Below are 10,556 nucleotides of genomic sequence, written 5' to 3'. Positions count from 1 at the left end.
GGAAAGAGTGGGATGAAGCTGACAGGTAGGTAAGGGAGAAAGTCACCAGGTTTGACAAGTTGTTTAAAACAGAGGTAGGGTCTGGAACATCCAAGAATCACCCCACCACTAGGAGGCAGTCACTAGCTGTCTCAGGGCTAGATCCTGAAAGTATGAGCATGATTCTGCAAGTTATTAGCAACTATAATGGATGTAGAATATGACGTATGTTTATGAAATAGGAATAAACATAAAATAGAAAATAAGCATAGTTTATCAAAATTTCCTATGTGTTCGGCTTTATTGATACTGGGCCCATTTTAATTTATCATCCACACTTTAAGAGTTAAAGAAGGTGCTATTAATGATCCTGCCTGAAAAGCAGGTATAAACTGACTGTTCCAAGCAAACTGGGACATAGGTTATCCTATTCGTAGACTTCTTCATGTTCATAGATGGCAACTGTAGTCTGCATTTAATCTTGGGAATGTTTAGGCATGATGGCATATTAATTAATTTTGGTGAAGAATAAGCTAGTAAAACAATCTAGAGATGGATTCATGAGGTTGGGAAATTTAATGTAAATAGCTTCAGTTTACACATGAATATAGATAATAAAGTATAATTTGTTAGCAATGTAGAGATCTCTGCTGCTGTTACCTCTACTATTGCATATAACTAAATTTATGCTCAAAGCTGGACTACCCTTTAGGCAACTTCTTTGCTTATTAGATTGAGTCAGAGTAATCTGTATGGTAATGCAACTTTCTGTGATGATTGATGATGAGTTTATAGCTCAATTCTGCTTACTGTTATTTTCTGAAAGTTTATAATAGCATCTATGAATCGGTTGACTCATCTGTATATAAGTGAATCTGTATTCTGTAAGTAGTATGTCTGTCTTTTAGAATGGCCTTTTTCATGGAAGAATGTGTATGTTACTTATATATAGGGATGTAATCTTTTATAGCAACATAAAAGTTTAAGAATTTCTGTCATAACATATTCGTCAACTCTTATGACTCTGTTGTCCATACATAAACTTTCTTAAATCTTAAAAATAATTGGTTTATATTTTTCACTTCTGCCACCCACATGGTAAGAGAAAAGCTTTCCATAGTTTTATTATTTGAATGTAAAGTAATAATCTTTTTCTTTGGCTCTTTGCTGGCTCTTCTGGTCCTCTAACCTGTGGGTGTTTCCCAAGGCCGTGTCATCCACCTCTTGTCCTCTCTATATTCATTCACTCCATGAGTTCTTTCATTCTGGTGATGAGAGATTCAGCTATTACTTATGTGTTGACTTTTAAAGCTATCTGTTCAGATTGATCATCTCAATGCTCCTTTTCCCAACTATATGAGGTCATTACATTGATCTTCCTCTCCGTAAGTCTGTCTGTCAAGCCTGTTTTTTCTATAAAGTAAAATTTTCCATATATGGAGAATAGTCTTTCATATTTGGGATACACTTCTCATTAGCTTGATTTGAATGAGGAAACACAAGAGCTTGTTAAGCACAAGAAAAAAAAGTATGGGATGGAAAGAGTGGGATGAAGCTGATAGGTAGGTAAGGGAGAACATCACCAGGCTTGACAAGCTGTTTGAAACAGAGGTGGGGTCAGGAACATACGAGAAGTGATCCCCAACCTTTTTGGCACCAAGAACTGGTTTCATGGAAGACAAATTTTCCATGGACGGGGGTAAGAAGGGAGTGGGTGTGGAGCTCAGGCAGTGAAGCAAGCGATGGGGAGCTGCTTGTCCCTGCTCACTTCCTGCTGTGTGGCCCCCAAGTTCCTAAGTTTCATGGAAGACAATTTTTCCACAGATGGGGGCTGGGCGGTGGTGGCAGAGCTCTGCAGCCCAGTCCCTAACAGGCCACGGATTGGTACCAGTCCGCAGCCCGGGGATTGGGGACTGCAACTCTATATTACTATCAGTCTTATCATCCTAAGTAATTAATCTTTACTACTTTCTCTAGGATATTATAGAGGCTTCATTTTGTCCATTGCTTTAACTTCAGGCTCCTATGCCTTTTAAGGCTTTTCATAATCTAATTCCATGATCTCTCTCTCACTGGTCTTTGCCAGGATATAACCTTGCCCTTCCCCAGTCCCCTTGGCAGTTAGGCTGGTCTCCTCTTTGTCATGGTGAACACACCTTGCTGATGCTCAGTTAATTTTGGAATGCACAACTGAAGGTCCACCTTATCCTGAGCCTTTCCTGACTACCCCAGGATCCTAAAACTATTGTGTAATTATGAATATTTGTTTCACAAGTGTTCAGAAAGTGAGTGACATTTAGCTCCTTAATTGTTTCTCTTGTTGTTTTGTTTTCCTCACTTTTCTGTAAGTTCCATGAAGGCCGTCAGACCTATGTTATACCTCTTTGTGCTTCAGTATAATTAAATGCCAGGCACATAGTAAGGGTTTGCTGATAAATTATTTTATCTTAAACATACCATATCTTCCAATATATACCTTAACCATACCATTTTTATGGTTTGATTTAATTTAATTGTGTTTTTTGTTCAGTTATAAGTTGTCCTAATTCAAATCCTCATCTTTAGGGACCCAAACCTTATAAAACAGTGGTTCTCAGTTTCAAGGAACTGAAAATAAATATTTTCTAACATCCACTTTTTTATCCTGAAAAAAATGTGTAGACAATATAGCCTATTTATACATCTAATATAAAAAGACAATATGATAATGCCTGAAATTATATCAAGATGCAATAAAGGAAATTGATTTATAACAAAATGTTAGATATTTCAATATGTAAATGCTTAGGTATGACTACACTGGACGTCCTGATGAAGTAGTCAGATGCTTGTACTTATATACAAAATCACTGTGAAATAGACAACTATGTCTTCAAACTGATTGAGGTGAATTGTATTGATGTTTAAAATACCATGAGTGGTGTTTCTTTCCACAATGTGCTTTTCTGAAATGATGAACAACTCTTGACAAAGTTCCAAACTTTGCATTCCTGAAAAATTCAGTACCTATCAATACTATGTGAGAATATGTTGTGTTTATATGTAATATGCGGTTAGAGTCTAGGCTCACATAATTATAAACAAGTTTTTCCTTTATGGGACTATCCATCAGGAGTTGAAAGTATGAGAAAATTCTTTGTTCTGTGTAACTGTCCTACTTCCTGCCCACTTGCTTCCCGCCTGCTAAATATCGGTAGCACCGTACCCACCCCAATAATTACAATAACCAGAAGTGCCCCCACCAAATTTCTAATACAATTTAAAACTTTTTGAATTTCCACAAATTAAAAAAACTCCTAGGGGATGTTGCCCCATTGAGAATAATGTTAAAAATGATTTTGGGCCTGGCTTGGTGGCTCACGCCTATAATCCCAGTATTTTGGGAGGCTAAGGTATGAAGATCACTTGAGGCCAGGAGTTCAAAACCAGACTGGGCAACATAGAAAGACCCTGTCTCTACAAAAAAAATTAAAAATTAGCTGAGCATGGTGGAGAGCACCTGTAGTCCTAGCTGCTCAGGAGGCTGAGGCAGGAGGATCACTTGAGCCTACGCCTTCAATGTTGCAGTGAGCTATGATGATGCCACTGCACTCCTGCCTGGGCAACAGAGTGAGACCCTTTCTCTTAAAAAAAAACTTTTTTTTTTGGTTTTCAAATAAAATCATCACTTCCCCAATTGTGTTTTGTGATAAACTAGTTTTAGACATGTTAACAGAATACTCATGGCAGGGAAAATATTCTAAGGTCAAAGTAAAGTAGTTTATTTTTTTCCCCCTTAAACTACATGAGTTTTTGTAGCCTTTAATGTGTCAATGGGTATTGTCAATCTACTAGAGGAAGATGGCATTATTTTTCCCAAATTATTCCGTTGTGGAACCCTTTGGAAATTACTAAATTCAATTGTTTAAAAATATAGCCCTTTTAGGCCAGGCATGGTAGCTCATGCTTGTAATCCTAGTGCTCTGGGAGGCCAAGGCGGGAAGATCGCTTGAGGTCAGAAGTTAGAGACCAGCCTGAGCAAGAGTGAGACCCTGTCTCTACTAAAAATAGAAAAAAATTAGCCGGGCCTGGTAGTGCATGCCTGTAGTCCCAGCTATTTGGGAGGCTAAGGCAGGAGGACTGCTTAAGCCCAGGAGTTGGAGGTTGCAGTGAGCTATGATGGTGCTACTGTACTCTAACCCAGGTGACAGAGCAAGACTCTGTCTCAAAAAACAAAAAAGAAAAAAAATAGCCCCTTTAGCCATATTAGACTCTGTGGGTGGCACTTTGAAGATAAAGACAAGAATGTCTGTAATATGCTCTATTTATAGTAGGATTTAGGCAGCCCTTGTCCATCTAGAGAACTTTGAGTTGGCGTATGTCTGCTACGTGTAAGCACTTGTATTCTACCAGAATATCATGGAACAATTCAGTCCTGAGCTGTGAAATTTAATAAACACAGGAAAAGTTATGAAAAACATTATGAAAAACTATTACTTCACAACAGTGTCTGATATCAACCTACAAGTGACAGGAAGATGGAGTGGCCAAAATTGGAGTGGCCAAAATAGGTCAACACCAGGTCTCCTATGTCGATTATACTGGTTTGAAATCTGGTATAGATTAAAAGTTTGTCTTTGTTAATAGCTTAAAAAAATTTATAAAAGGGGTACATGCAAATTAGAGGAGACAGCATTCAATGTAAGATAATATGAATGCATCTTTCTTTGCCCAAACTGGACAAAGAAATAAGTTAGATTCATGGAAAATTCTGGCACAAAATTGAAGCCCAAGTGGAAAAGTTGAAGAGAATGAAATGCACAAGAGAATACAAAGAGCACAAATAAATTATGTGGAAACTGTTATTGCTTGCTCAAGTGAAGTCTAGAAGTTTATTACAGAAGTTTTCAAAGAGGCTGTACTTGAAGAGAACAGATGATTCTGTGTTATGGCTGACAAACGTTGCAATTTTATGAAGTATATACATTATTATCACACAAGTGTGCAATGCAGAATTACTTAATTTTAAAGTGCCTAGGTGGAATAAAATCTGTGGTGATGGTACCAAAGTATCAGAGAAAATAATGAATATGATAGAAGAAATAAAGACTCCAGTCTCTATCTCAAAATCTGGAACACTTCAGCTTTCGTCAATGATAGAAGCAACGTGGTTAGATCAAAAAATGGACTACAAACACTTGAAGGTGCTGACTCAGGAAGGGGGGGGTGGGAGGGGAGGGACATATACCTACATGATGGGTGCAATGCACACTACCTGGGGAACGGACACGCCTGGAGCTCTGACTTGAGGGGAAAGGCGGTACATGGGCAACGTATATAACCTGCAATTCTATATCCCCCATAACAATAAGATGAACAAAAAAAATTAAAAAAAAAAAATGGACTACACATTTGGGTCCACCCTACCTCTCCATTAAAATGCCCCTAGCTCCTTTAGCCAGAACATGTACCAGCCCTTTGATTGATATGTTGAACAGAACATTAATAGTTCCAGAGAGTTGAGACAGGATAAATAATCCACAAATACTTCAGATGGTCCTAGGTGACAACAATTGGTTTCTGTTGTAAGTAGACTGAACACAATGAAAAAGACAACCAAAAACTATTTTTACACATACTGCTGACAAGATCTTACTTAACTTATATAGGGAGACATCATCATCACACTTTCCCTGAGGAAAAAGGTGGCTAACTTTGTGGAGAACTTTGACACCAAAACATAGGGGTTGATTACCATGGTCATATACAAATTTGATGGAAGAAAATGAAAAGGAAATACTGTCTACAGCAACTCCATGCCCTGCACCCATAGGAAGCATTAGCATGGTGAATTTATTTGAGAAAAGTAGGGTTGTTTGCCTCATTGAATTATTTGGAACGTTTGTCAATAAGAGCAGCTGCAGATAAGATAGTAGATGTTTCTGAAGGTGCTTGTACTTTTAAAGCACCAGTATCCAAACTAAAAATCATATCTCCTAATGATATATAAATGTAGCAAAACTGTCTAAGTGGAGAAAACCCCTAGTTTGCTACTGTGAAATTCTGATAATCAATGGCAAATGATCCGCAACACCAATAATATGGTGGAAAAGAAATCCTTGAAGTTTATCAAGATCAAATGCAGGTAAAGCAGTGTGTGAACATTTCAGGCTGTTGGTCCTAGAATCTTTTTTTTTTTTTTTTAAATTCAGGATATTATGGGGGTACAAACATTTTGGTTACATGAAATACATTTGCCTCGCCCGTGCCAGAGCTATAAGCATGTCCTTCCCCAATACAGTGTGCCCCATTTCCATTAACTGTGGGTTTACCCCCCATCCCTGCCACCTGACCGGCATCCAGTGAGTATTGCTACCATGTGAACACCTTAGTGCTGATCAGTTAATACCCATTTGATGGCGAGTACATGTGGTGCTTATTTTTCCATCTTTGTGATACCTCACTTCAAAGGATGGGCTCAATCTCTATCCAGGATATCAGAGGTGCTAGATCACCATTGTTTTTTGCAGTTCAGTAGTATTCCATGGTATACATATACCACAATTTATTAATCCACTCATGTATTGGTCGGCATTTGGGTTGTTTCCACATCTTTGCAATTGTGAATTGTGCTGCTATAAACATTTGAGTGCAGATGTCTTTATTATAGAATGCCTTTTTTTCCTTTGGATAGATGCCTAGGTGTGGGATTGCTGGATCAAATGCTATTTCTATTTTTAGCTCTTTGAAGTATCTCCAAATTACTTTCCACAGGGGTTGTAATAATTTGCAATCCCACCAGCAGTGTAAGAGTGTTCCAATCTCTCCACATCCACACCAGCATTTGTTATTTTGGGACTTTTTGATAGAGGCCATTCTCACTGGAGTTAGGTGATATCTCATTGTTTTGATTTACATTTCCCTAATGATTAGAGATGTTGAGCACTTTTCTATGTTTGCTGGCCATTAGTTTGTCTTCTTTTGAAAAGTTTCTGTTCATGTCCTTTGCCCATTTATTGATGGGGCTGTTTAATTTTTTCTTGTTGATTTTCTTAAGTTTTATATAGATTCTTGTTAGATCTTTCCTTCTGGATTTAGCAAAGTCATAGCTTGTCTCCCCTAGGATGGCAAAGTGGGTGACTCTACCAAGTGTTAATGACAGGACTATGTTAGTACTACTCCAGGGACCCGCAAAGGGGAGTACAAGGTTTGAGCTATCTTAAATTCAATTGTCAGGGAGCATCACCTGTTTTGAGGGGAGATGCTCCAGCCAGGAAAGGAACTGCAAGTGTGTTTATTTAAATGGCTAAATGCGTCTCTCACCGTTTAAGAGTTGAGGTATCTTTGTTTTCTTAAGGCAAAACAGGTAATCCCAAAGGGAGACAGGATGATGGATAGGAAGGTGCCCATGTTGTTAAAAGAATCTTCCAAAACCCTCAGTCTGTCTGGTCAGGACCAGCACTAGAGATGAAGACCTGGCATGGTGTCCCATTGTGCTAGATGACTCAGAACCCTTTCTCTCACACCAAAGAAGTAATTTGCTTACTTATCCTTGGACTAAAGGGAAAAGTGGTGAGTCAGGGTGAACAGTTTACAATTACACACAGATACCTGGCAATTTATAGTGCAGTGTTGCTTGAAAAAGCAGTCTTTGCCCCTCCCTCAGTAACAGAATTCCTCTACTTAAGGAGAACCACAAGAATTCTGTTTGCATTTGTCAGTTTACACAGTGAATGATGTACTACTGATATTTAATTGCTACATATAAAATTGGAAGAAAAAATTTCAGAAAGAGAGGAAGAAGATAAATTACTTGAGTGGTATCATTTATCACTTAAAAAGGCAAGTGTATAAACATTCAGTTGTCATGCACTCTGCCTTATATTTTCTCCCAGGTTAACTAAGGTACAAAAGTAAGGAGGAACAAGAAATAAATGCTAGTTACCATAAAAATTCCTGCATCTCTATAAATCCAAGTTGGGCTCCCAACTAAAATGTAGTCAAATGATTTTAGGGTATTTCTTTCAATATTGATACATAAGTATTATTCACTTCCAAATAAAAAGGGAAAAGTTTTAGATTTTCTTCCCTCCCCCATGAGGAAATTCTAATAAAGTGATAAACCGAGGTTTAGAGTTTTGTTTGGGTCTTTTTTATTTGTTGAAAATTTTAGTGAATGACATATGTTTATATCAGCTGTGTTCATATTATGTCTAGAAAGCCACCTGTCTTGGGAAATTTAATCTCAAAGCTGTTGCTTCAAAATGAAAGCATCAAATAAAAGTATATGTAGTCCCTTTTAATGTGATGCTAATATAGATATCTTATTAAAGTGTCTGAATCATTAAACTGTAAACCATAAATTGTTCTCATTTAAGGTAGTATGACTGTTTCTTTTTCCTCTTGGGTATCCTAGACACTGGAGCTAGTAGGATTTAGTTCTTAAGGCAAGGCAACCTGAGAAGTACTCTTAAGGCTGCAAGGCGATGCATCTAACCCTTATTAAATGTCCATATGTTCTAGGCACTGAGATAGATCCTTTATATTTAATTTACTTAACTCCCATATGAGTTTAGGTATTTTTTTCTTCTTTTACAAATAATAGAAATTGAGATCAACAGAAGTTAAATAACTTGTCCAAGATCATTCAACTGTTAAGTACTTGAACTTAGATATTAATCATAGTCAATGTGATACCAAACCAGTTATTTTACAATTTTACATAGTATAAAAAGCAGTGTTAATACAAATTATTTCTATTTGTCAAAAGGTAAAACACATTTTTTTTAACTGGGTAGGTCATTTTTTGAAAGTGACTATACATTCCATTCCCAAGTTTTGCTCAAAACCCTTCATTTTGGCATTCTCTTTCACTCATTGTAGAGCTAGTGTTTCTGTAGTGGCCTACAAATCCCTACTTAATCCCTACTCCACCCCTCTCTCATATTGTCTCTCTAACCTCCTTTTCTACTATTTTTCTTCTTGATCATTATGCTCTAGCCACTCTGTCATTCTTGCTATTTCTTGAATATATGAGGCACACTTCTGCCTCAGGCCTGTTGCACTGGCTGTCCTCTCTGTCTGGAATATTCTTCCTCCAGATATCCACAGGCCTTTCTTTTCTCTTCAAGTCTTTGCTCAGATGTCATCTTCTCAGCAAGGGCCACCCTGAAAACCCTAGTTAAAATTGCCACATCTCCTACTTCGATGCTATATCTTGCTGTATTTTTTCAATAGCACTTATCACTTTCCAATATACTATATAATTTATTTATTTTTATTATCTGTTTACTCCATTCTCACTACACTTTAAACTCTATAGGGATTTTTAGCTGTTTTATTTACTGATGCAACCCCAGTACTTAAAACAGTGCCATGCACAGAGTAAGTGCTTAATAAATTTTTTCTGGATGAGCTCTTCCTCATTTCTTCAGAGGTTTTCTGACATCTACAGCAAGAAGACAGTAGAGGCCAGGCGTGGTGGCTCACGCTTATAATCCTAGCACTCTGGGAGGCCGAGGCGGGTGGATTGTTTGAGCTCAGGAGTTCGAGACCAGCCTGAGCAAGAGCGAGACCCCGTCTCTACTAAAAAAATAGAAAGAAATTATATGGACAGTTAAAAAAATATATATAGAAAAAACTAGCCAGGCATGGTGGCACATGCCTGTAGTCCCAGCTACTCAGGAGGCTGAGGCAGGAGGATTGCTTGAGCCCAGGAGTTTGAGGTTGCTGTGAGCTGGGCTGACGTCGTGGCACTCTAGCCCAGGCAACAGAGTGAGACTCTGTGTCAAAAAAAAAAAAAAAAAAAAACCAAAACAACAACAAACAAAACAAGACAGTAGAATCCCCCAGTGTTTTATCATTGGGTGGAGGGCCTGGTAGATAGTGGATAGATACTGGTTTATATGAGTGACAATACAGTCAGTCTATTTTGAATAGAGTGACTTCACTATGGTGATTTTTGAATTAACAGATATGAAAAATAAGCCTTGATTTTTCTGTTTCAGCTTGTATATTTTTAGATTTTGGGGTAAATTTTTTCTTTTCATTCTAGAGATTTTTAGACATAAACTAAGGTGGAGAAATATTATAATGAATCCTCATATACCCATCATACAGCTTCAGTAGTTAGCCTTACTCATCCTTGCTCATGGCCCTGTCCCCAAGATTATTTTGAGGCAAAATACTATGATGGGAAGATAACATATCATTTCATTTGTAAATTAGCTGAAAGGTTTTTGATAAAGTTGAATATTATTAAAACTCTTAGCATTGCAGCTCATGATTTGTTTCAAAATATAATTAAATCCTGCTAACACAAGTCACTCATATTCTAGAATTTTACTATGTATTTTTTTCCATTTAAGATCTGAACCAATTTTCCAGTTTACATTTGATTTAAATGTGATTTTTTCCCTTTCAGCTATAAGGCTCAATGTATTTTTTTTTTGCTTTTGGTCTCACTATGTTGCCCATTATGGACTCTAACTGCTGGGCTCAAGCCATCCTCCTGCCTCAGCCTCCTGAGTAGCTGTCAATGTATTTTTTAAAAAAACTTCCCCTAAGGTATCTGCTTTTCATACAGACAGCCTTTTATA

This window comes from Eulemur rufifrons, chromosome 19 (assembly GCF_041146395.1).
Source record: "Eulemur rufifrons isolate Redbay chromosome 19, OSU_ERuf_1, whole genome shotgun sequence".
NCBI classification, from domain to species: Eukaryota; Metazoa; Chordata; class Mammalia; order Primates; family Lemuridae; genus Eulemur; species Eulemur rufifrons.
The sequence above is the reverse complement of the archived record's forward strand: the minus strand, read 5'-3'. Positions refer to the sequence as shown.